A 6,000-nucleotide genomic window follows, 5' to 3' on the forward strand; every position below is an offset into this window, starting at 1 on the left:
GAGGAAGCCACTGACCTGCTTGGGCCATGCAATGAATGGTGTACTTCAGACCCTATGCACAGCCATGGAAAAAGTGTTTGTGCAGTACACAACATTTGCAAGTGTGCTTACTCACTTCAGTATCATCTGACTCTTTGCGACCCTATGGACTGTAGCCCACCAGGCTCCTCTGTCCATGGGATTCTCCAGGCAAGAATACTGGATTGGGTTGCCATGCCCTACTACAGGGGATCTTCCCAACCTAGGGATTGAACCTGTGTCTCCTGAGACTCCTGCATTGCAGGCTAATTCTTTACCACTGAGTCACCAAGGAACCGCAGTACACAACATACTCAATCATAAACAGCAGTCTAGATACACTATAGGATTTAACACTTTAGATTTCTGTCTGTGGGGGAAAAAAAAAAACAAAAAAACTTTCCATCTATTTGCCATCTATTTTCCCATCTATTTGCCATGAAGTGATGGGACCAGATGCCATGATCTTCGTTTTCTGAATGTTGAGTTTTCACTTTCATCAAAAGGCTCTTTAGGTCTTCTTCACTTTCTGCCATAAGGGTGGTGTCATCTGTATATCTGAGGTTTTGATATTTCTCCTGGCAATCTTGATTCCCTGAGCTTCATCCAGCTCAGGGCGTCTCATGATGTACTCTGCATAGAAGTTAAATAAGCATGGTGACAATGTACAGCCTTGACGTACTCCTTTCCCTATTTGGAACCAGTCTGTTGTTCCATGTCCAGTTCTAACTGCTGCTTCCTGTCCTGCATACAGATTTCTCAAGAGTCAGGTCAGGTGGTCTGGTATTCCCATGTCTTTCAATATTTTCCATAGTTTATTGTGATCCACACAGTCAAAGGCTTTGGCATAGTCAATAAAGCAGAAATAGATGTTTTTCTGGAACTCTCTTGCTAACTCCATTAACCACAGTAAAATTTAAAGAAAGCATTAGTAAAAGTTTTAATTTTGCAGAGTTGACCACTTAAAGTATCTAAAAAACTAACAAATAAATTCATTTTGATTTCTACATTCCAGCAACTGGTATTGCTTGAAGTGAACAATCCACTCTCAAGAGTAAACCATGCAAATTTAGATTCAGCACCTGCTTGTATGTCCCCTGATGATTCCAAGCTAAGTCTTTGTGCTAATTGGATGGTAGCTCAAATATATAGTGCAGGCCAGTTTTTCTGAAAGTGAAAATCAGTTACAAAATTAAATTATGAAGTAATTACTTAAAGAGGTCTATTTATTTGTTACATTGATTAAAATAATTACTTTACAAGTAATCATAAGGACATATATAGACAGGATGTCAATACATTGTAGTTACTGCCTTTTCATCATTTGTATTCTAAAATAGAAATACAAGGTTAGTAAAGACTACATTAGGAAAGTTTATTTTTATATACATTCTAATTATTAGAAACAGGTTTTTATATATTCTTATCTGAAAATTATAAGAAAAAAGGAACTCATATTTTTCAATCATGTAGTTTATTCTTGTGAAGAGGAAGCATAAGTAAAATGACCTAAACTCCATATAAATGAAAATATTGAGTTTTAATTATTGGCAAATCCTGTTTCTTCCTTTTTCTTAACTTGTTTTAGAGAATCCTTACTGAGAATGGATAGGGAGAACTGACCCTGATGACAGAGATCAGCCTTACAGGGATCCCAATCACAAGAGTCTTTGGGAATTTGCTGTTCTTGCTCTTTCTTTTGGTCTACTTGGAAATACTCTCGTTATTACCTTGATTCTGATGGATTGCAGGCTTCACTCACCCATGTATTTTTCCCTCAGCAATCTCTCTTTCAGTGAAATAATTAACCACAACTTGTGCTGTTCCACAATGCTGCCAAATTTCCTGTTAGGTAGAAAGAACATCTCAGCTGGTGGATGCTTTGCCCATATGTATTTCTACTTCCTGTCTGGATACACTGAGTTTATCCTTTTTGCTGTCATGTCCTATGACTGCAAATGTGGCCATTTGCAGCCCCTTTCAGTACCCTGTGATTATGACCAGTTTACACTGTCTTTGTCTTGTCATCCTCTCCTGGATGGGTGGCTTTCTCCTTATCCTCCCATCCATCACCCTTAAGGCACGACTGCCATACTGCGGCCTCAATGTGGTTGATCACCTTTTCTGTGACAGTGACCCCTCTTCCACTTGGCCTGTGCTGATATCCATATCATTGAGCTGTTGGATTTCTTCACTTCCCTTGTCCTGCTCCTCAGCTACCTTTCTCTTACAGTGGTCTCCTATGTTTACATCATCTCCACCACACTGAAGATACAATCAGGCCAAGGTCATAACAAAGACTTTGCCATCTCTGCCTCCTATTTCACTGTGGTCTCCATGGGCTATGGGGTCTGTATATTTGTCTATGTCTGCCCCTCACAAAAGGGCACCCTGCACCTCAACAAGGTGTCTTGTCTTCTTCAGTGTCTTCACACGACTCCTGAATCTGTTTGTTTTCAGTCTATGAAATGAAACCATGAAAGAAGCTCTGAAGGACTCACTAGTCAAATGCCAGAACTCTGTTAAGGGATTCAGGTTCAAGTGACAGGATCTTTGAGTATGATCTCAAACCTGAGTGTTTTTGGCTTTAAGAAAATGAGTTCATGAAAATGGGGTATGAATTTGTTATCTTTTTTGTATTATTTGCACTCATAAAAGTATAGCTAAACTGAATTTATATACAATTTACTTTTCAAGTTGGCTAGATAAGGTTGTTTTTTTTTTTTTAGCTTTATTTTACTTTACAATACTGTATTGGTTTTGCCATACATCAACATGAATCCACCATGGGTGTACATGAGTTCCCAATCCTGAACCCCCCTCCCACCTCCGTCCCCATACCATTTCTCTGGGTCATCCCAGTGCACCAGTCCCAAGCATCCTGTATCCTGCATCGAACCTAGACTGGAGATTCATTTCTTACATGATATTATACATGTTTCAATGCCATTCTCCCAAATCATCCCACCCTCTCCCTCTCCCACAGAGTCCAAAAGTCTGTTCTAAACATTTGTGTCTCTTTTGCTGTCTCACATACAGGGTTATTGTTATCATCTTTCTAAATTCCATATATATGCATTAGTATACTGTATTGGTGTTTTTCTTTCTGGCTTACTTCACTCTGTATAATCGGCTCATGTTTCATCCACCTCATTAGAACTGATTCAAACGTATTCTTTTTAATGGCTGAGTAATACTCCATTGTGTATATGTACCACAGCTTTCTTATCCATTCATCTGCTGATGGACATCTAGGTTGCTTCCATGTCCTGGCTATTATAAACAGTGCTGCGATGAACATTGGGGTACACGTGTCTCTTTCAATTCTGGTTTCCTCGGTGTGTATGCCCAGCAGTGGGATTGCTGGGTCATAAGGCAGTTCTATTTGCAATTTTTTAAGGAATCTCCACACTGTTCTCCATAGTGGCTGTACCAGTTTGCATTCCCACCAACAGTGTAAGAGGGTTCCCTTTTCTCCACACCCTCTCCACCAATTATTGCTTGTAGACTTTTGGATCACAGCCATTCTGACTGGTGTGAAATGGTACCTCATTGTGGTCTTGATTTGCATTTCTCTAATAATGAGTGATGTTGAGCATCTTTTCATGTGTTTGTTAGCCATCTGTATGTCTTCTTTTGAGAAATGTCTATTTAGTTCTTTGGCCCATTTTTTGATTGGGTCGTTTATTTTTCTGGAATTGAGCTGCATGAGTTGCTTGTATATTTTTGAGATTAACTGTTTGTCAGTTGCTTCATCTGCTATTATTTTCTCCCATTCCAAAGGCTGCACCAGAAAATTACTAGAGCTAATCAATGAATATAGTAAAGTTGCAGGATATAAAATCAACACACAGAAATTCCTTGCATTCCTATACACTAGTAACGAGAAAGTAGAAAAAGAAATTAAGGAAACAATTCCATTCACCATTGCAACGAAAAGAATAAAATACTTAGGAATATATCTACCTAAAGAAACTAAAGACTTAAATGTAGAAAACTATAAAATACTGGTGAAAGAAATCAAAGAGGACACTAATAGATGGAGAAATATACCATGTTCATGGATTGGAAGAATCAATATAGTGAAAGGGAGTATACTACCCAAAGCAATCTACAGATTCAATGCAATCCCTATCAAGCTACCAGCGGTATTTTCCACAGAGCTAGAACAAATAATTTCACAATTTGTATGGAAATACAAAAAATCTCGAATAGCCAAAGCAATCTTGAGAAAGAAGAATGGAACTGGAGAAATCAACCTGCCTGACTTCAGGCTCTACTACAAAGCCACAGTCACCAAGATAGTATGGTACTGGCAAAAAGACAGAAATATAGATCAATGAAACAAAATAGAAAGCTGAATAAATACTGAAACTCATAATTTGGTAATGAAGATAATGGTGCTTATAGTACTGCATGTTGCACTAAACCCTCATGTGGTGATGTTACTGTCAGTAAAGATGATCAAGGTAATTAATAATAGTGTAGTAAAGAAGGTTTCTATGTGTATATTACTTTATACGAAATCAGGAAAATGAAACCTTTTAAATCTCTGAGGAAGAAGGCACATGCACACACAGATATATGATTAATAAAAGAATAACTTCTGAGATATTTAAGCTTCAACTGTAATCTTGCATTAACTAACATTACCAACTTCGGATTTTTATCATTTTGTTAAATCAGGTTTTGTCTCTGCACGAGGTCTTCTTTGTAAACCTCGTAGAACTACTTCATTCATAGATAAGCAACAAAATCAAATTCACTTCTTGAATTTGGTTGCATTGAACAAGAAAGAGAGGTTGAACTAGCTCAAGTTTGAAATATCCCAGATATTCAATTTTATTTTTTACCTTTAGCCATATTTCTTGATCAGTTCAGCTCAGTCACTCAGTCATGTCTGACTCTTTGTGACCCCATGGACAGCATCACACTAGACCTCCCTGTTCATCACCAAATCCCGGAGTTTACTCAAACTCATGTCCATTGAGTCAGTGATGCCATCCAACCATCTCATCCTCTGCCATCCAACCATCTCATCCTCTGTCATCCCCTTCTCCTCTCACCTTCAATATTTCCCAGCATCGGGGTCTTTTCAAATGAGTCAATTCTTCACATCAGGTGGCCAAAGTATTGGAGTTTCAGCCTCAGCACCAGTCCTTTCAATGAATGTCCAGGACTGATTTCATTAAGATGGACTGGTTGGATCTCCTTGCAGTCCAAGGGACTCTCAAGAGTCTTCTCCAACACCACCATTCAAAAGCATCAATCCTTTGGTGCTCAGCTTTCTTTATAGTCCAACTCTCACATCCATATGTGACTACTGGAAAAACCATAGCTATGACTAGACGGACCTTTGTTGACATAGTAATGTCTCTGTTTTATAATATGCTGTCTAGGTTGGTCATCACTTTTCTTCCAAGGAGCAAGTGTCTTTTAATTTCATGGCTGCAGTCACCCTCTGCAGTGCTTTTGGAGCCCCCCAAAATAAAGTCTCTCACTGTTTCCCCATCTATTTGCTATGAAGTGATGGGACCAGAAGCTCAACATGCAGAAAACTAAGATCAGGGGATCTGGCCCCATCACTTCATGGGAAATAGATGGGGAAACAGTGGAAACAGTGTCAGATTTAATTTTGGGGGGCTCAAAAATCACTGCAGGTGGTGATTGCAGCCATGAAATTAAAAGATGCTTACTCCTTGGAAGGAAAGTGATGACCAACCTAGATAGTATATTGGACTTCCCTGGTGGCTCAGATGGTAAATCATCTATCTACGATGCAGGAGACCTGGGTTCGATCCCTGGGTCAGGAAGATTCCCTGGAGAAGGCAATGGCAACCCACTCCTGTACTCTTGCCTGGAAAATCCCATGGATGGAGGAGCTTGGTGCAGGCTACTGTCCATGGGATCGCAAAGAGTCGGGCATGACTGAGCAACTTCACTTTCACTTTCACTTTCAGATAGCATATTCAAAAGCAGAGA

Source organism: Ovis canadensis, chromosome 5 (assembly GCF_042477335.2).
Source record: "Ovis canadensis isolate MfBH-ARS-UI-01 breed Bighorn chromosome 5, ARS-UI_OviCan_v2, whole genome shotgun sequence".
Taxonomy (NCBI): domain Eukaryota; kingdom Metazoa; phylum Chordata; class Mammalia; order Artiodactyla; family Bovidae; genus Ovis; species Ovis canadensis.